Raw genomic sequence first — 22770 nt, 5'->3', positions numbered from 1 at the left:
TTGCAAATATAACAACAAAAAAAACTTTAAAATGTTGATGCATGATTGTGGACTATATGGAAATAATACAATTCCAGGTCTTCTGGAAATGTTTTTGGTCGCTGTGTCATAATTCAGCTTAATATTTAATATATTGTTCCTTAAGGCACACTCATTAACGAGAAAATGTCCAACTGGCACTACATGTTGAAAAGGTTGCTGACCCCTGGTCTACAGCTCTCATCTCTCTCGCTGTCCCTCTGTCCCTCACCAGGGAAAAAAACAGCACAGAGCACAGGAGCAGAACAGTAGAACAGAGCAGAACAGTAGAACAACAGAACAGCAGAACAGAGCAGAACAGTAGAACAGAGCAGAACAGTAGAACAACAGAACAGTAGAACAGCAGAACAGAGCAGAACAGTAGAACAGAGCAGAACAGTAGAACAGAGCAGAACAGTAGAGTGCAGTAGTGGCTGCATCATGGGATATAGTGCAGAAATGTGTGTGCACAGCTGTACACTGACTTTATGGTGCATGGTGGGTAGTCAGTACTGCACTACAATAAAGGGAACCAGTTTGTACTCATTTTGTACTCCTAATCGGGGGAGGACAGTGGAGAGGAGAGGAGTCTGTTGCCGCTTCTCCCTATGAGCCAAATTCTAGCAACATACTTTGCTACATATTTATATTGTGTACTCGATATACTTTGTAGCTTTTTTCCACTTTTGCTGCTTTTTTTACCTGTGTTGTTGGCTACCTGCTGCTTCTGGCTACCTGTTGTTGCGGGCACACCGGCTTGGACTCGAGCTGTTCCTCCGGACTTTCTGCCGCTGCCTGGTGGATCCTGCTGCCTTGGTCACTGTCCATCAATACCAGCACCAATACCGGCTCCTTCCTGGGCAAACAATCCACTGCCCGGGTAGCCATCGTCGGCTGGACGCGGTAGCATCACCCGGATTAGCGGCTACCAACTCCACCCGTCCAGACCCGGCACCTCATCGGCATGACGCTAAAATACTCCATCCCGCAACTGCTCAATCTACAAAATGACAGCACTCCAGCCTGTGTCCCAGCCATTAAACAACTTGGACTTCTACGCAGACCCCGCTATCCCATGACTGTTCTTTTCATCTATCGGCCACCCAAACCAAACCCAGCCTTCATCCCCGAGATCAATGAACTTCTCACCACACTATGTACCACATCTGCATGTACTGTCATACTCGGAGACTTGAACATTCATGTAGACACCCCCTCCTGTCATCCTGCAGCTGAATTCTTACAATTACTGGACTGTTTTAACCTCACACAGCATGTTGATGTTCCCACACACAACAGAGGGCACACACTGGACCTGGTCATTACTGACTCTGTCCTCAACAAAAATCTGTCGCTGTATGATATGGGAGTGTCAGATCATAAAACAATTTCACTGGAGTTAAAACTGTCTCACCACACCAAACCAAAATGCCAAATTCACTTCAGAAACCTGAAAAGCATCAACCCAGACACCATGACTTTGGACCTCCATCACATCCCCTCTGCAAAATTAACATCAGCAGATGAATCAGTCGACTTCTATAATCGCACCCTAAGCAGTATCCTGGATCTCCACGCCCCTGTTACAACACGAACAGTCACCTTCACACGCACAGCCCCCTGGTTCACCCCAGAGCTACGGACCATGAAAGCGGCTGGGCGCATACTTGAGCGGCGCGCTGCAAAATCTGAACTCACTGTTCACAAAGAGGCCTATCAAGAACACCAAAAGGACTATTCAAATTCACTCAGAAAAACACGTCACAGTTCTATTCAAACATCATAAACAAAAATCCTGGAAACTCAAAACAGCTTTTCTCCACCATAAATCATCTCCTCAAGCCACAGACCCACTTACACACTGATATCACAGAAGAGCAACAGCTTCATCAGCTTCTTCAGGACAAAAGGCGACACCATCCGCTCTCTTCTCTCCAGCTCCCATGTCTGTCCCTACTGCCGACCCCCAGCCTGGGACCTTCTCCCATGTCTGTCTGTCCCTACTGCCGACCCCCAGCCTGGGACCTTCTCCCATGTCTGTCCCTACTGCCGACCCCCAGCCTGGGACCTTCTCCCATGCTCCGTCTGTCCCTACTGCCGACCCCCAGCCTGGGACCTTCTCCCATGCTCCGTCTGTCCCTACTGCCGACCCCCAGCCTGGGACCTTCTCCCATGCTCCGTCTGTCCCTACTGCCGACCCCCAGCCTGGGACCTTCTCCCATGCTCCGTCTGGCCCTACTGCCGACCCCCAGCCTGGGACCTTCTCCCATGTCTGTCCCTACTGCCGACCCCCAGCCTGGGACCTTCTCCCATGTCTGTCCCTACTGCCGACCCCCAGCCTGGGACCTTCTCCCATGTCTGTCCCTACTGCCGACCCCCAGCCTGGGACCTTCTCCCATGCTCCGTCTGTCCCTACTGCCGACCCCCAGCCTGGGACCTTCTCCCATGCTCCGTCTGGCCCTACTGCCGACCCCCAGCCTGGGACCTTCTCCCATGCTCCGTCTGGCCCTACTGCCGACCCCCAGCCTGGGACCTTCTCCCATGCTCCGTCTGGCCCTACTGCCGACCCCCAGCCTGGGACCTTCTCCCATGTCTGTCCCTACTGCCGACCCCCAGCCTGGGACCTTCTCCCATGTCTGTCCCTACTGCCGACCCCCAGCCTGGGACCTTCTCCCATGCTCCGTCTGGCCCTACTGCCGACCCCCAGCCTGGGACCTTCTCCCATGCTCCGTCTGTCCCTACTGCCGACCCCCAGCCTGGGACCTTCTCCCATGTCTGTCCCTACTGCCGACCCCCAGCCTGGGACCTTCTCCCATGCTCCGTCTGTCCCTACTGCCGACCCCCAGCCTGGGACCTTCTCCCATGCTCCGTCTGTCCCTACTGCCGACCCCCAGCCTGGGACCTTCTCCCATGCTCCGTCTGGCCCTACTGCCGACCCCCAGCCTGGGACCTTCTCCCATGCTCCGTCTGGCCCTACTGCCGACCCCCAGCCTGGGACCTTCTCCCATGCTCCGTCTGTCCCTACTGCCGACCCCCAGCCTGGGACCTTCTCCCATGCTCCGTCTGTCCCTACTGCCGACCCCCAGCCTGGGACCTTCTCCCATGCTCCGTCTGGCCCTACTGCCGACCCCCAGCCTGGGATCTTCTCCCATGCTCCGTCTGGCCCTACTGCCGACCCCCAGCCTGGGACCTTCTCCCATGCTCCGTCTGTCCCTACTGCCGACCCCCAGCCTGGGACCTTCTCCCATGCTCCGTCTGGCCCTACTGCCGACCCCCAGCCTGGGACCTTCTCCCATGCTCCGTCTGTCCCTACTGCCGACCCCCAGCCTGGGACCTTCCAGCCTCTCTGCTACTTCCCCGACATCTCTGAGCAGGAAGTTGAGGACATCATCTGCAGGATGAAACCTTCCACCTGTGCCCTGGACCCTTTTCCTACAGCCCTGGTCAAATCAAACATCTGCACTCTAAGTCCCCTGATCACTCAAGTCATCAATCACTCACTCCAGGCTGGTTATGTTCCACCTGCTCTGAAATCCGCTGTCATCAGACCCCTTCTTAAGAAACCCACGTTAGACCCAGAAATCCTCTCTAACTACAGACTAATCTCCAACCTCCCATTCCTGTCAAAAGTGCTGGAAAAAGTAGTTGCTGCCTATCTTCAGAACCATCTCAACTCAAACTCCCTCTTCCAGTCTGGTTTCCGTTCAGCCCACAGCACTGAAACAGCTCTGGTCAGAGTCACCAATGACCTGCTGATGGCGGCTGACACTGGCTCACCATCACTCCTCATCCTCCTGGATCTGTCTGCAGCTTTTGATACAGTCGACCACAACAACCTCCTTCAGCGCCTCCACCACACCATCGGACTCTCTGACTCCGCCCTGAGCTGGTTCCAGTCGTACCTGTCTGGGAGAACAGAATATGTCTCCTTGGGAGGGGCAAAGTCAGAGACACAGTCCCTCAAGGGTCGGTTCTTGGCCCCACCCTGTTCACCCTCTACACTCTACCCCTTGGCTGCGTCATTAACCAGCATGGAATATCATTCCACTGCTATGCTGACGACACACAACTGTATATAAAAACTGGTCCATCATTGTCATCGTCATCATCAGCATCATCTTCATCATCATCTTCATCAACACTGAGCACCTGCCTTGAGGAGATAAAGACGTGGATGGCGAAAAACTTTCTCCAAATTAATGGCTCTAAAACAGAAGCCATCTGAGTTGGCACACCACACCAGGTCCGGTCATCTCCCATAACACACCTCACCTTCTCTGGTCAAAACATACCTCTGTCATCTACAGTCACCAACCTTGGTGTAAAATTTGACACTCATCTCAGGTTTAACACCCACATTAATCATCTCTGCACGACCTCCTTCTACCACCTCCGTAACATTGCCAAACTCCGCCCCACACTCGGTCTGTCAGATGCAGAACAACTGGTCCACGCCTTTATCTCCTCAAGGCTCGACTATTGCAACGCACTCATCAGGACTCAGCAAGAGCCTACAAAAACTGCAACACATCCAGAACAGCGCCGCTAGGGTCCTGATGAGGGTGCGTAAATATGACCATATCACACCCATCCTTCACTCACTCCACTGGCTTCCTGTTTCATCCAGGACCGACTACAAAATCGCTCTACTTACCCATCAGTGCATCCATGGAAATGCCCCGCCCTACCTCAAAGACCTCGTCACACCACAAACCTCCTCACGTAGCCTCCGCTCAGGAAACAAAGCCACCTTACAGCCCCCCAGGACTGAGCTCCATACTACGGGTGATCGGCCTTCTGCTCAGCCGCTCCTCACCTCTGGAACTCCCTCCCAGACCACCTGAGGGCTCCTCAGACATTAGACTCTTTTAAGAAAGGCCTAAAAACCTATCTTTTTAAAAAAGCCTTTTCTTAAATGTATTGTTGTGATTTGGCTTTTAAACCTGTTTTTATCTTGTTGTACTCTGTTTTTTAACAATGAAAAGTGCTTTACAAATAAAATGTATTATTATTATTATTATTATTATTATTAGAACAGAGTAGAACAGTAGAACAGAGCAGAACAGTAGAACAGAGTAGAACAATAGAACAGAGTACAACAGTAGAACAGAGTACAACAGTAGAACAGTAGAACAGAGCAGAACAGTAGAACAGAGCAGAACAGTAGAACAGAGTAGAACAATAGAACAGAGTACAACAGTAGAACAGAGTACAACAGTAGAACAGTAGAACAGCACAACAGTAGAACAGTACAACAGTAGAACAGAGCAGAACAGTAGAACAGAGCAGAACAGTAGAACAGTAGAACAGAGCAGAACAGTAGAACAGAGCAGAACAGTAGAACAGAGCACAACAGTAGAACAGTAGAACAGAGTACAACAGTAGAACAGAGTACAACAGTAGAACAGAGTACAACAGTAGAACAGAGTACAACAGCCGGACCGTGTGAAGTCTGTAAGTCTGAAAGTTGTACCCAGTTGTGCTGTGAAACACAGTGGCTCACCAGCTTGGGAGATAGTGTGTATGTAAGCGTGTGTGTGTGTTGGTGGGTAGGTGTGTGTGTGTGTGTGTGTGTGTAAGCGTGTGTGTGTGTAAGCGTGTGTGTGTGTGTTGGTGGGTAGGTGTGTGTGTGTGTAAGCGTGTGTGTGTGTGTGTGTTGGTGGGTAGGTGTGTGTGTGTGTAAGCGTGTGTGTGTGTGTTGGTGGGTAGGTGTGTGTGTGTAAGTGTGTGTGTGTGTGTGTGTGTGTTGGTGGGTAGGTGTGTGTGTGTGTAAGCGTGTGTATGTGTGTGTTGGTGGGTAGGTGTGTGTGTGTAAGCGTGTGTGTGTGTGTGTGTGTTGGTGGGTAGGTGTGTGTGTGTGTAAGCGTGTGTATGTGTGTTGGTGGGTAGGTGTGTGTGTGTGTGTGTGTAAGCGTGTGTGTGTGTTGGTGGGTAGGTGTGTGTGTGTGTAAGCGTGTGTGTGTGTGTGTGTGTTGGTGGGTAGGTGTGTGTGTGTAAGCGTGTGTGTGTGTGTGTGTTGGTGGGTAGGTGTGTGTGTGTGTAAGCGTGTGTGTGTGTTGGTGGGTAGGTGTGTGTGTGTGTGTGTAAGCGTGTGTGTGTGTGTGTTGGTGGGTAGGTGTGTGTGTGTGTGTAAGCGTGTGTGTGTTGGTGGGTAGGTGTGTGTGTGTGTGTAAGCGTGTGTGTGTTGGTGGGTAGGTGTGTGTGTGTGTGTGTGTGTGTGTTGGTGGGTAGGTGAGTGTGAGTTTTGGATTTCCTTGGTGGTCCAGTAATTGGCCAGAGACAGACAGCTTGCTCACACACCACTTGTTCTCTGAATGGGGGAGCGTGTCTGTTTGTCCCTGGGCTCCATGTGACGATCAGGGAGCCAGAAACATGCCTGCTGTTTAATGACACATTCACGTTTCACTGGCATGCTGCAGCTGTGTGTACCTTCAGGTCCACTAGCATCGGAAGATTCATTATATTCAATCATTTGTTATGAATGTGTATGTTAATATTGGTACAATGGCAACGTAAAAAAAAAGACCAATAATCACAATACAACAATATATGCATGACATATCTAACGTTTATCTTGATGAACTCTTAGGCCCGTCCACACAGAGCCCATTTTGGTAAAGTCTTTTGGGCCGACTGTCCAGGCGGATCCGACGGATCCGGAGCCCGAAAACGCACTTTTCTGAAACCACCTCCGAGGGTGGATAAGATAAAAACGGACCTGTGCGGTTTCGTGTTGGATTCGTGCGGACGCCTGAAACGCAAACGATGACGTCATCGCCCCCCCACCAGCTGGGGACGTTAGAGTTGCGTTGATTTGTATTATTTTTGTAGCTTTAAATACAGCCCCTTGGTAAATGTAATTACTAACTGTACATTAAAAAGTATTTCTGGTCAATCTAAAAGGTTTAACAACTGCTTTCTCCTCCTCGACTGTATGTTTGTATACAGCACGCAGGCTTCATGCGTGCAGGTTTGATGAGCTCCACTTTTTTTTGTGGAGAACCAGTGCCACACAGTGGCCTTGAATATGTACTACAGCATTTCTACAGCTCGATGCGTTTTCACACAAGTCCGTCTTTACAGAGATATTCCTGAAACGCATCAAAGGAAAACGGATAGTTTTCGCCCGTGTGGACGGGGCCTTAGACAAATTAGGGGGCAGGGAATACAAGACTAATAAACATAATGCTCAAGGAGAGTTGTGTGGAAACAACAAAGACTATGGCCAAGCTATGAAATATGTTGGGGCTCTGGCTAGAGGAGAGCAGACTAAACTCTGGTTCTACCCAAGAACTGCAAGCATGCATATCAAATGTATTCATTTATTTATAAAGCACAGAGAACCCTATCATCCATGGGAGACATAGGCCAGTCAGACTGCAGAGCGCGGAGTATGGTCTCTTCTCTCTCTGAGAAATGTATTACAATCTGAAGCTTGTCAAAACAACATAAACAGCTAACAGGGCCCATTAACCCCTCCCCAAGTTACTGAGGGACCTTTGTTTGACCTAAATTAGTATATTTTTTTAGTATGCAAACACAAGAAATGGGTCAATCTGTGCCACACATCTTTCTGTATCTTTAATACACAGCTTTGATAAGTACTCAATTCTGATCAATCATGGCAATCAGAGGTCTGTTATATAACAGATTGTTGCTATGAATAGCACACCGTTGCTATCGATGCTATTTCCAACCATATCATCTAGCAGCCAATAAATCAATACATTTATTGTTTCTTTATATTTTGTTTGAAATTATTGATTTATTTAGTAAGTAGCCATGTAATAAGCGCGATAGGTTCAACAGCATATAGGTGTAGTCATTTGGGACATCAAAAAATAAGGGTCAACATTTCAGCTGTACTTAACAGCAGACACTCTTGCACACAAACCATGAATTTGCACACAGTCAAACTCATGCATAAACTGACTGAATGTAAATAAAGACCAATATACACTGGTTTGCAAGGCAGCTATATCAATCATACATTATTTTACTGACAGAAAAGGTTAACGTGTATCCCCTGCCGGGAAACAACAAGGAAGTTCAAAAAGATAAACATAATGCTAAACAAAAGACAAATCTGAGAGGCAATTTGAGTCTGTTAACTCTGTAACATACACACAGTACATGGAGACAGAGCAACCCGTGTTGCCCTCAATCAAATAGACATTCAATACATTTGTATTGCATGGTTTTTCTGTGTTCGGACCAAGCTATAATTAAGTGTTTTCTATTGTTAGAGATGGTCCTGCTCATACAGGTGGAGCTTCATGATAATGATCTGGATTAGGGTGATCTCTAACACGTGTTGGCCTTTCTAAGCGACCAATACACATTGCACAGATTTTACGGCACATAATTCGTTTTCAAATTCCCCCCACACTTGTTTTCTAAATAGTGTACTAAAGAGTGTTCCTAATATCTAAAGAGTGTTCCTAATATCTAAATAGTGTACTAAAGAGTGTTCATAATAGAGGGATTAGGGAGTGGGAATATAAAACCAACGAAGTAAGGAATATTTCCAATGACAGAAATAATGAGGCAGACAGTTATTTGGGGTTGGGGGATGGTAATTAACGAGCACCTGTGTGTGACTAATAGTCCAATTCAGATATAGTTACAAGGGGATACCCACCCCAGGAGCAATCCTCTTGTAATCAAGCGGAGGTTCCTACATGTGTGTAGGTGATTAATATATTATGGGACTGGAGATGAATTCCACTCATGTGGGGGTGCTGTTGTGTTGATCTGTGCGTGTGCAAGCTTTCTTGTAGCAGTTCAGTTGTTGAATTGTAGGTGCAATAAAACACTGGACTGAACGTATTTGCATTGAATATAAATGTAAATCACCTTCGCCCCATCATATTCTCCCCCTGTCTCCTCTGTCCCATTCTACTTACATACTTTTGGTCAATTTTAGTTAATAGCATTGTGATCAATACAGAAACAGAAAATCTGAAATACCATTAGAGATAACATCAAAGAGACACTAGAATTAAACATTCAGGAAATTACAGAAATAAGAGAATGAACAAAATTTTTTTGTGCAACCGTTCCCTTTTCCTTCATTCAATACTAAACAACTCAAAGGGATAAACCGAGAAATCGGTACATTGGCAATTCCGTCATCATTGTGCATCCGGAAGTGGAGTTTGATGGGTAAGCATTTGCTATCTGTAAGAAGCTTCCATTGACTGCAGATTTACAGTAGCTTAGCTTCTGTACATGTGAGTGGGATACACTTTTAGTTTCCACTGGCAAAAGTATTGCTGAATTGTCTGTGTGTGACTATTTCCAATACATTGCAAATCTTTATTAAGTAATAAAAAGTGTTTCCCCTCACATGGACAGGAGCTAGGCTACTGTATACAAGTCAATGGAAGTGGATTACGGAAGCAAATGCTAATCCAGTGAAATCCCCTTTTGGACACAATGATTAATTTGGTAATTCTGGGTAAAACAGGTTAATTAATACAATTAATTAACTGATTTAAGTATGAAGCTGTGCACCATGTTTTCAGGGTAGAATTGTGTTCTTTAACTGGCATTTTCACATTCAACTGGGTCAAATTACTATGGTCCTAGACCTCTAGACTGGCAGTTTGCCAGTGAAAAATGGGCCAGCTACAGTACAGCTTTATCAAACCCCTTGAGCATCGTGCAATGTGGACTCCTAGCAGAGTTGAGCTGCATGGCCTGGGGTTAGTGAAAACACTTTGAGTATGCGTGAAGAGGTTTCAAGATTATGCCCTCATCACACGGAAGGCGCGCCACAAGCCGATAGCAGCTGCTGTGTTACTCGTAGTCAAAGCCTGTAAAAGCATACGGCACAATGACAACAAAACATAATAAAAAGTAAGAAACTGCATTATGGAATTACAGACGGTACAAGGACCTGTTTATGTCAGAGCATTTACGTTGGGTGCCATTGCCTGCCTTGTTTACCACACATTAACACTTTATTCAAACAAAAAGTACAAAAATCACCATTGTGGATGGATGGTGGGGAACTTGTAGGTTTCCGTACACTTCTACTACCTTTACAGTTGGTCGACGTAGCTCTTCAAACAGCCCAACTGTTTGTTTCATGGAACAGTGTTTAATGGCCGTGGCACCAAGTCTGAATACTTTCTTTAGTGACAAACCAATGTTTCCAAACGCCTGTACGTACTTCTTTACGGTAATACATCATATGGTGTCTTAAGGTGGGGGGAAGATAGTGTGGATGGAGACGGTTCTCTAGGATGTGTGGGCTCCAGTATAGTCCGACAGATCACCTCACCTTTTTATGCCGGACGCCTCTAAATAACAGTGACAGCTCCGCGGGGAACTTTGCATAATATAATCGGCTAGCTGATTGCTAGTGAATATTCAAGCTTCTGTTGAAGCCATCGCTTAACCACATCCACATTATTCTGACCCAATGTGTGGAGGGTATTGTCAATCCAGCGGGTCAAGGTGTTCATTGGTTTATTAAAATAATTGGATTGTTTTCTTATGTTCTTCATTCTTCTTATCAATAATATCCCTCTTTGCCCATCTCTTATTTTTCTATAAATATCCTTTGAGTCAATCGACTCTGGTGTCGACGATACATTCAGATCTAGAGAGAAGTACACTGGGGGACGGGGGGAATATGGCATGCTACAAATCATTCTAAAAACAAAGAACAAACTCCTCCTACTGTCTGTTCACACACACACACACACACACATAATTGATTCATGTTTTATAGAAAGGTGCAATAAGGTAGGGGTTAGGCTGAGATTCAACGGGTTAAAGGTGACATAATATACCACCAGGTGTGAGTGATTAGATGTGGGATAGATGAGCAACGTTACGGCTGGTAGAATGATCTATCCAGCAAACCTCAAGGTGGACACGCCCACTTGTGATGTCAGAAGAGGCTGTTTTTCAAAACGACTTGTAACGGCTAATCACACTCACACCTGGTGGCATAATATGTCACCTTTTAGCCCAAAGTGTGATTATTGTACTTTTGTGTGTGTGTTGGTCTCTGTAGTGTTGTTCAATGATGAATTAAATTGAACATCTCAAAGTACACATTACATCTACTCAAATAATGAAACACGCACACACAAACATGAACCAGACACCGTCCTTTACCTCTTTGGAGCCAACAAGGAAGTCAACTACTGTATGTATTAAATTCATTCCAAAACATTTTATAGCTACTGATAGTCACGTGGTATCACAATAAGGGTACATTCATTAAAAAGGATTACCATTTGTTTATTCCATAATAGACCATTAGTTGACAAAATAAATAATAAAATAATTAATAAACTCTTAGTTAATGTTTATAACAGCATTAACTTTTGTTTATTAATCCATAATTGAATAAGTACCCTTATTGTAAAGTGATACTAGTTACCTTGTGTCAAGTTCAGCGGTTCATACAGTATTCCAAAGCGACCGTTGCTAGGAGACCAGAGGCTGTCAGGTGAGAGACGTAAGGTGATGGCTGCTTACCACTGGGTAGCACCGGCTAGCAACCGCGACTAGTTCACGTTAGAGCAGACATCATGCTCTCTGACAATCACTGGGAGATGTTGAAAGGGTCACTGTTGTAACACAACACAAAGCTCAAAGGTCCCTGTTGTAACACAACAAAGCTCAAAGGTCCCTGTTGTAACACAACAAAGCTCAAAGGTCCCTGTTGTAACACAACAAAGGTCAAAGGTCCCTGTTGTAACACAACAAAGGTCAAAGGTCCCTGTTGTAACACAACAAAGGTCAAAGGTCCCTGTTGTAACACAACAAAGCTCAAAGGTCCCTGTTGTAACACAACAAAGGTCAAAGGTCCCTGTTGTAACACAACAAAGGTCCCTGTTGTAACACAACAAAGGTCCCTGTTGTAACACAACACAAAGCTCAAAGGTCCCTGTTGTAACACAACAAAGCTCAAAGGTCCCTGTTGTAACACAACAAAGCTCAAAGGTCCCTGTTGTAACACAACAAAGCTCAAAGGTCCCTGTTGTAACACAACAAAGCTCAAAGGTCCCTGTTGTAACACAACAAAGGTCAAAGGTCCCTGTTACACAGGGAGAACACAAAGCTCAAACTCTTCTGTGCAATGTCACACATCTTCGGTCCTTGACAAACAGACACACAAACACAACCATACTACAGTGTACCCAGTACACACAAACACATCCATTCACACAGTATACACAGTGAAACTGCATACACATCCATTTATACAGTATACACAGTGAAACTGCATACACATCCATTCACACAGTATACACAGTGAAACTGCATACACATCCATTTATACAGTATACACAGTGAAACTGCATACACATCCATTTATACAGTATACAGTGAACTGCACACATCCATTTGTATATGCAGTGCACACAAATACACATCCATTCACACGGTATACGCAGTGAAACTGCATACACATCCATTTATATGGTATACACAGTGCACACAGACAGATCCACTCACATTAGAAATGGAATGCAATCCACATCAACTTGAAAACGTATTTCTGATTAAATTGACTTTAAGTATGCTCTAATGTGCTTGGATGATCTTTCCTAGTTTTGCACATCCCTGGGCCAATGAATGACTTTGAGAACGACTTAACATGCAATTAAATATGCTCATGATTTGACATGCATGTTTTAAATCAAGCTTTAAGCTTCACATGCAAAATTTTTTTTTTGCACACATTAAAGTGCAGTTACTAATTCATTAATTTCCCCTGTTCCTTATTTTGCACCATAGTTAGAGGGGTAAACAACATACCCAACAATCACATAAAAGTCATGATCCCATTCACAGACTGCAGATCTTGACATAGCACTTTTGAAGCACTGTACATGTTGAAAGAGTAATGCACGACAATTTGTTCAATAGCTCTTCAGCGATCAAAGCCTTTCCACACACCTAGACTCTCCTATTGTTATTTTGGTCTCACATACTTTGTATTGTGGCGCATGGGTTTTGTTGTAACTCTTTACATACATTTCCACTAATCAAATAAATGCAATGTACCAATATATATATATATATATATATATATATTGGTACAACAATAAGGTGTAGAGAAATGCAATCTTTATATATTTATATATATATATATATATAAATATATATATTTTTATATTTATTTATATATCAATATATATATCAATTATTTATATATATAAAGAAAAATAAATGCAATGTACATTGCATTTCTTGATGTTTCCATGCCCTCGGCCTTCGCTGACCAGGGCCGTCCAGGAACCTGCCTCCTCAAAACCTGTTGTGTAGCACTTTAAACACTTTATTTTTCTTTATATATATAAATAATTGGGCTTAAAATAAAGATTGCATTTCTCTACACCTTATTGTTGTTAAAAAATCATTCACATTATATGAAAGTTATGGAGAGCTATAAAAAGGTGACCTTTTGGCGTTAAAGGCAACGCAATGAAAAATGAGGGTGCACCTAAATTTTGTGCTGTGCACCTAAAAAAAAAAAGATTGGTTGCACCAGTGCAACCAATCCAAAAAGTTAGTCTGGAGCCCTGCACCCCCAGACAGACGGGCTCGTCGAGAAGTTCAACAAGACTCTGAAACAGATGCTTGAGAAGGCCATGGAGACAGATGGGAAGAACTGAGACCAGCTCCTCCCCCATGTCCTCTTTGCAGTCCGTGAGGTACCCCAGGCCTCCTCAAGGTGGTAGACCATGTGGGAGAAGTAAACCAACGGGTAACGGCAGCCGGGGAGGCACAAATCCACCCGGTTATACCACGTCAACCTCCTGAAACAGCGGAGGGCCGGGGCAACCCCATCTGTCCCAGAACCCTTGGTCCTGGTCCCCCGGCGAGGCATACCTGAGGTCCCGGTGAGAGACGACCTCAGCCCCGCCCAGAAGCAGGAGCTCGGTGATGTCGTGTTGCAGCCCCAGGATGTCTCACAGCGCCTGGCGCACAGGCGGCCTTCAGGTTCTGTAACGACTTTAGGAGACTGAACGACGTTTCAGGGTTCTAGGCCTACCCCATGCCCCAGGTCGTTCAGGTTCTGTAACGACTTCAGGAGACTGAACGACGTTTCAGGGTTCTAGGCCTACCCCATGCCCCAGGTCGTTCAGGTTCTGTAACGACTTCAGGAGACTGAACGACGTTTCAGGGATCTAGGCCTACCCCATGCCCTGGGTCCTTCAGGTTCTGTAACGACTTCAGGAGACTGAACGACGTTTCAGGGTTCTAGGCCTACCCCATGCCCTGGGTCCTTCAGGTTCTGTAACGACTTCAGGAGACTGAACGACGTTTCAGGGTTCTAGGCCTACCCCATGCCCCAGGTCGTTCAGGTCGACCTCACTATGGGATACTGGCAGGTCCCCCTCACCAAAGCCGCCCAGGAGAAGATGCCGTTGGCGTGTATCAGTACACCGTCCTCCCATTTGATGTCCATGGCGCCCCCGCCAACTTCCAGCGCATGATGGACCGGCTCCTGCGGCCACACCAGGCCTACGCCACCGCCTACATTGATGATATCATTTTTCACAGTTCCAGCTGGGACGCCCACCTGCGACATCTACTGGTGGTCCTGGGTGAGCTGAGGAAGGCTGGCCTCACCGCCGACACAGCCAAGTGCTGCCTGGGCCTAGAGGAGGCCTCCTACCTGTCTCACAGTAAGGGACTCACTAACCCTAACCACGTCTCACAGTAAGGGACTCACTAACCCTAACCCTAACCACGTCTCACAGTAAGGGACTCACTAACCCTAACCACGTCTCACAGTAAGGGACTCACTAACCCTAACCACGTCTCACAGTAAGGGACTCACTAACCCTAACCACGTCTCACAGTAAGGGACTCACTAACCCTAACCACGTCTCACAGTAAGGGACTCACTAACCCTAACCACGTCTCACAGTAAGGGACTCACTAACCCTAACCACGTCTCACAGTAAGGGACTCACTAACCCTAACCACGTCTCACAGTAAGGGACTCACTAACCCTAACCACGTCTCACAGTAAGGGACTCACTAACCCTAACCACGTCTCACAGTAAGGGACTCACTAACCCTAACCACGTCTCACAGTAAGGGACTCACTAACCCTAACCACGTCTCACAGTAAGGGACTCACTAACCCTAACCACGTCTCACAGTAAGGGACTCACTAACCCTAACCACGTCTCACAGTAAGGGACTCACTAACCCTAACCACGTCTCACAGTAAGGGACTCACTAACCCTAACCACGTCTCACAGTAAGGGACTCACTAACCCTAACCACGTCTCACAGTAAGGGACTCACTAACCCTAACCACGTCTCACAGTAAGGGACTCACTAACCCTAACCACGTCTCACAGTAAGGGACTCACTAACCCTAACCCTAACCACGTCTCACAGTAAGGGACTCACTAACCCTAACCACGTCTCACAGTAAGGGACTCACTAACCCTAACCCTAACCACGTCTCACAGTAAGGGACTCACTAACCCTAACCACGTCTCACAGTAAGGGACTCACTAACCCTAACCACGTCTCACAGTAAGGGACTCACTAACCCTAACCACGTCTCACAGTAAGGGACTCACTAACCCTAACCCTAACCACGTCTCACAGTAAGGGACTCACTAACCCTAACCACGTCTCACAGTAAGGGACTCACTAACCCTAACCACGTCTCACAGTAAGGGACTCACTAACCCTAACCACGTCTCACAGTAAGGGACTCACTAACCCTAACCACGTCTCACAGTAAGGGACTCACTAACCCTAACCACGTCTCACAGTAAGGGACTCACTAACCCTAACCACGTCTCACAGTAAGGGACTCACTAACCCTAACCACGTCTCACAGTAAGGGACTCACTAACCCTAACCACGTCTCACAGTAAGGGACTCACTAACCCTAACCCTAACCACGTCTCACAGTAAGGGACTCACTAACCCTAACCACGTCTCACAGTAAGGGACTCACTAACCCTAACCACGTCTCACAGTAAGGGACTCACTAACCCTAACCACGTCTCACAGTAAGGGACTCACTAACCCTAACCACGTCTCACAGTAAGGGACTCACTAACCCTAACCACGTCTCACAGTAAGGGACTCACTAACCCTAACCACGTCTCACAGTAAGGGACTCACTAACCCTAACCACGTCTCACAGTAAGGGACTCACTAACCCTAACCACGTCTCACAGTAAGGGACTCACTAACCCTAACCACGTCTCACAGTAAGGGACTCACTAACCCTAACCACGTCTCACAGTAAGGGACTCACTAACCCTAACCACGTCTCACAGTAAGGGACTCACTAACCCTAACCACGTCTCACAGTAAGGGACTCACTAACCCTAACCCTAACCACGTCTCACAGTAAGGGACTCACTAACCCTAACCACGTCTCACAGTAAGGGACTCACTAACCCTAACCACGTCTCACAGTAAGGGACTCACTAACCCTAACCACGTCTCACAGTAAGGGACTCACTAACCCTAACCACGTCTCACAGTAAGGGACTCACTAACCCTAACCCTAACCACGTCTCACAGTAAGGGACTCACTAACCCTAACCACGTCTCACAGTAAGGGACTCACTAACCCTAACCACGTCTCACAGTAAGGGACTCACTAACCCTAACCACGTCTCACAGTAAGGGACTCACTAACCCTAACCACGTCTCACAGTAAGGGACTCACTAACCCTAACCACGTCTCACAGTAAGGGACTCACTAACCCTAACCACGTCTCACAGTAAGGGACTCACTAACCCTAACCCTAACCACGTCTCACAGTAAGGGACTCACTAACCCTAACCACGTCTCACAGTAAGGGACTCACTAACCCTAACCACGTCTCACAGTAAGGGACTCACTAACCCTAACCACGTCTCACAGTAAGGGACTCACTAACCCTAACCACGTCTCACAGTAAGGGACTCACTAACCCTAACCCTAACCACGTCTCACAGTAAGGGACTCACTAACCCTAACCACGTCTCACAGTAAGGGACTCACTAACCCTAACCACGTCTCACAGTAAGGGACTCACTAACCCTAACCCTAACCACGTCTCACAGTAAGGGACTCACTAACCCTAACCACGTCTCACAGTAAGGGACTCACTAACCCTAACCACGTCTCACAGTAAGGGACTCACTAACCCTAACCACGTCTCACAGTAAGGGACTCACTAACCCTAACCACGTCTCACAGTAAGGGACTCACTAACCCTAACCACGTCTCACAGTAAGGGACTCACTAACCCTAACCACGTCTCACAGTAAGGGACTCACGAACCCTAACCCTAACCACGTCTCACAGTAAGGGACTCACTAACCCTAACCACGTCTCACAGTAAGGGACTCACTAACCCTAACCACGTCTCACAGTAAGGGACTCACTAACCCTAACCACGTCTCACAGTAAGGGACTCACTAACCCTAACCACGTCTCACAGTAAGGGACTCACTAACCCTAACCACGTCTCACAGTAAGGGACTCACTAACCCTAACCACGTCTCACAGTAAGGGACTCACTAACCCTAACCCTAACCACGTCTCACAGTAAGGGACTCACTAACCCTAACCACGTCTCACAGTAAGGGACTCACTAACCCTAACCACGTCTCACAGTAAGGGACTCACTAACCCTAACCCACCAGGACGCTATGCCCTGGATATACGCCTCCTACGGAGAACAAGGCAGTGTGAAGGGACGCTGGACACCAACACTCTCACCTATCTCGGAGGCGATTCAGTCTGCACATTAGGGAGGTGTTTGTGTGTGTATATATATATATATATATATATATATATATATATATATATATATATATATATATATACACATGTATATTGAGAGAAAGTATACTGGAAATTAACTACTATTCTCCTGTCCAAAAAAAAGATGGTACATTCAATGGCTTGAGGCACTCACACATACGGTTGGGGAATGTCATGCGACAAATTTACTTTAGAAATGGAGGCTGCTGCGTGTGTGGAGCTCAAGCCGATTTGCAGACCTCAATGTAAATAAATCTACTCTCTCACACACTCACATGCACACTCACACACACACAGGATAACATGTAACCCCACTCTCATCAATCATATATTCATATCTATCTTGTTGTTGGGAGTGTTGGCGTGCTTCGTTCAGTTATGGCAGTTGTGCCTGTCAGCTTTGATCGGATCTACATAATAATTATATTAAATAATGCAATGATCATCTGGTGTATGGCGCACATTCATGGGCACGAACACAAACATAAGAACAGTGCATATCGCTGTATAAAAATAAACACTACTGCTATATTAATAGCAATGTGTGCCCTAATCACATGCTTGAGGTTCTAAATTCCCTTTTAGTCTTGGTGAATATTTACTTGGGATGTGGCCATGGAATTTTTTTTTTTTGTTACTAAATGATATATCCTTTATATCTTGTCTTTATATATTGTCTGTTATATTATAATATCGAAATGTATACATTTGTACTTTTTTTTTTGTTGCAAATTAGCAATTTTAAAGCAATTACTGTTATTATGCTTAAGCAAAATGATGGTAGTAATCCCACTGATCCCACTTCCACGCCTAACCCGATTATTGATTGATGTGATTTATTGACTTACAGTCATCACTAACGCTGGCAGAGACAACCTCCCACTGGTTCCTACAGTGTGAATGAACGGCCGGTCACCTCAGTGACCACCAAATGAGCACCAAATGAGCTGCGGCAGTTTGCCTTGCTGGCGGACAAAGGGGGCAGCGAAGCCGATAGTGATGGATGAGGTGAGATGGACTTAGTGACAGATGTATGGCAGCGGACCTCAGCCATGCCTGTAGTGTAGTGGGGGTTTAACTTGTTTTATTTTAGTACTGGGTAAGTCGGTGGCCTGTTAGGCCTTTGTATGTATTTCTATGCAGGTATGACATTTACCATACAGAAGGAAAAGCTGGAGAAAATTGACTGTCGATGAACATGATAAACCACTGCAGCGGTTTTCAGAACGCTCACTAAAAAGGGAACGTATTTCTTTGAATGTATTTTGCAGGGAAACACGGTAAGATTTTGTGAGGCTCCAAACACCAGAGCAGGGGAGCGCATTGTGTACCCGCCGGTTAAAGTGTCCCACTGACTGTCTAAGGTATTGCTTTGTCCTTAAACCCAGTGACCTGGACATTGACACAAACACAGCAAGCTGTGGCTCACTGTAACACCCCAACAATCACACAATGTTGGTCAACTTACAGATAGGAAAAGCATATCTTCCATTGTTGTTCCTTCTTTTTTGTATCTAAACTTTTTTTTTAAGACATGACAATCTTGCTGTCCAGAGGGTTTCACAATACAAACCACCCCACCCCCTTCCTGAAAGCAGTAGAGGATGGATATTTCCCAGAAAAAAGAATGTGCTTTAGCTGCTTTACTTGAGCTCCCAACCCCAGCCACACTTTTTTCCAGCATGTCTAACATCAGACCACATTGCATCAGAGTGGCCTATGGGTTAAACACCTCCTCTTTGAGGAACTGAGCTTATTTTGGCCACAATCAATGATTTAGAAGACACCTCCCTGCAGAGACGGTGTACACCATGAAGGGGCAGGTTAGTGAAAGGCCAAACACTCCTTATCATACCACCATCTGGAAATAGTAATCCATGCTTTCATAACGGCTGGATTACTGCAACTCCCTCTACCTTGGTCTCCCTCAGTCCCTCATATCACGCCTCCAAATGGTTCAGAATGCAGCAGCAACACTGTTGACTGGGCCAAAAAGCATATCACACCCGTTCTTGCATCTCTAACCTCATTTTTTAACCTACTCAATGCACTATGTACAGCACTTTAGTCAGTGCAAACTGTTATACAATTTATAACAGTTTGTGATTTGTGAACTGTGATTGATAAAGCACATTTAATGTGCTTTATCAATCACAGTCTCATTACCCCAGTACTTCTGGGGTAATGAGACTGGTAGAATGTGGACATTGGGGATCAAACCCAGAACTTCTGGGGTAGTGAGACTAGGTTCCACTCTACTGCTCCTCCTCTCATTTGTCTTTGGTCAAAATAATGTATTAAATTCCATAATGGAATTAAATAAAGTCAAGTAACATATAAGTTAGTTCCTGAATAAATATGCATTAGTTTAGGAACGAATGCATTTTATATTTAATACTTAATATCACACGAGAGGGAGTGCTGTTGTACTGAATATCAGCACGGTTAATATTCACGATAATCACAGCCGTGCTGATATTCCAGATTATGATTTGTTTGTTCATTAATGATTCATTTGGCTTGCCAGCACAAATCGATCCGCAACTGGACTGGGACTGAACTGGTGCCAAGCAACACATAAACTAGCTTGCTACTTGTATAGTGCTGTGTTCCAATATCCATACTATCCGTACTCACTATACTTCGTTTGAGTACGTAGGGCGTTCCAATTAAGATCGTGGCGAAAAGAAGTACTGAAAGGACCCAGATGGTGAACTGAAAACGGTCAAAGCGTTGAGTGTGGATCCATCTTAGCTACGTAGCAGAAGAGGCGGAGCCAGGCTGAGCCAACGTCGGCGCATCTTCCACATAGCCTGCATTAATGGAGTCATTTTGTAGTTTTTATAGCTTTTTATAGATGCTATGCGTAAAGAGTTCACCGTTCAAAGCAGGATGTTTATTGCGGGAGAGGAGCCGCGGCGGCAGTCGCGATCATCAAGTATCGTAGTGAAATACAGTTTCTGTCGTGTTTTATTTGGCATTTTGTAAATCCCATTGAAACGGAAACCGGACCGGAACCGCAAACGGAAAGGGGGCTGTCTACGTTTGGTCGTAGTCTTTTCGCTCGGTTCTCCGTCTAAACAGCTTTCTCTATACGGGCCCCGAAGCTCTGGAACGACCTGCCTGAGGAAATTAGGTTGGCTGAGTCACTGCCCATCTTTAAATCTCTCCTGAAAACGCACTTTTATCTGAGTGCTTTTCCAGATTTTATTTGAGCCTGCCTTTTGTTTTATATTGCTGTTTTTTATCCTTTTGTTTTCATAGGGCTCCTTATTGTCTGTACATCACATGTATTTTATCCTTTTGTTTTCATATGGCTCCTTATTGTCTGTACATCACATGTATTTTATCCTTTTGTTTTCATAGGGCTCCTTATTGTCTGTACATCACATGTATTTTATCCTTTTGTTTTCATATGGCTCCTTATTGTCTGTACATCACATGTATTTTATCCTTTTGTTTTCATATGGCTCCTTATTGTCTGTACATCACATGTTTTTTATCCTTTTGTTTTCATATGGCTCCTTATTGTCTGTACATCACATGTATTTTATCCTTTTGTTTTCATAGGGCTCCTTATTGTCTGTTTAGCACTTTGTAACTGTTTGAACAGTGCTATATAAATAAAGTTTATTATTATTATTGTTAGTGAGAGTAGAGGGAAATACCCCCCCCCCCCCAAACACCCCCCCCCCCCCCAAACACACACACACACACACACACACACACACACACACACACACACACACACACACACACACACACACACACACACACACACACACACGGGATGAAATAAGCATTGGAAGAAAGGCACACATTCAGACACTGAGGCATACATTTGTGTGGAGAATGATATTTCACGCAGCCACACAAGGAAGGCACTCCAAGCTGATACCATGACGACCGTCTTAAGACTACGCGGCCACGGTGTGTTGACGTCCTGCAAACAAACAAACGTCTACACACTCACTACAAACCACGTGGTGGGACTGGCTAAGATAAGGTGTCAGTTCCCCACAGACGAGGCGACGGCAGTGTCCACGAGAGAGAGGGTGGTGAAAGAGAGTGATCTATATACTACACAATAGACTATTGATGGATGGTCCTTCCAATTCTGCCTAGTATTTTTAAAGACGTCCCAGAAGGTTCTGTGTAACAGACCATCAGGTTTGGAGAAAACGGTGACAAGGAAGCCAAATGGAGGTTGGTTGGATGAGCATTGTGGGAATAATGTGGCTGTAATAGGGTTGTCAGTGTTGTCTGTGTTGGAGGGTGGGGGGGTTGATGGTTAGCATCTGTGGTCGCTTCACGGAATTGAAGATGAACACGAAATGATGTTCTTCAGGCGAACCCCCCTTCCCTTTCTATTGTCGATAAATTGAATCATTTAAATCCTCATTTCCTGCTAGAGCCCACGTTAAAATTCTTTCTTCAAGCCAAACCTTAGTGTGTGTATAGTGTGTGTGAGATGAGGAGTTTGTGTGTGTTTTCTCTATTCCATATCCGTTTATGATGCATTATATTTGATGTTCAGCCTAACCGGGTCCACATGAACAGACCCCAGACCCAAAACAACTAATCCTCATTACACACACACACACACACACACACACACACACTTCTTAACATAAAGCTAAATCCACATCAACCTGACGGGGTATTTCCCTGCCCTGAGATTGCCTACTCTGAATCAATACAGAATTTCAGCTGTGCTTTCAGGCATGAGAACAAAAAAACGTGAACATATCCCTCTCTACAGAAGAGGCAGCAAGTCACCATTGAGTAAAAAGAAAAGAACAGCTGAACAAGCAGTCCTGTTAAGGTTAAAGTAAAAGAGTAAAATACAACAGTAAAGATAGCCCTCTACTAATTCTTAGAGACTGTACATAAAACAATATGGGGTATAGACCTACTAACCTAGCTCAATGAGACAAAGGGCAGGACGTTATGGGCACTGCTGCAGTCTACTACAA

This window comes from Micromesistius poutassou, assembly GCF_964030765.1.
Source record: "Micromesistius poutassou genome assembly, chromosome: 17".
Classification (NCBI taxonomy): domain Eukaryota; kingdom Metazoa; phylum Chordata; class Actinopteri; order Gadiformes; family Gadidae; genus Micromesistius; species Micromesistius poutassou.
Note: the sequence above shows the minus strand (reverse complement) of the source record.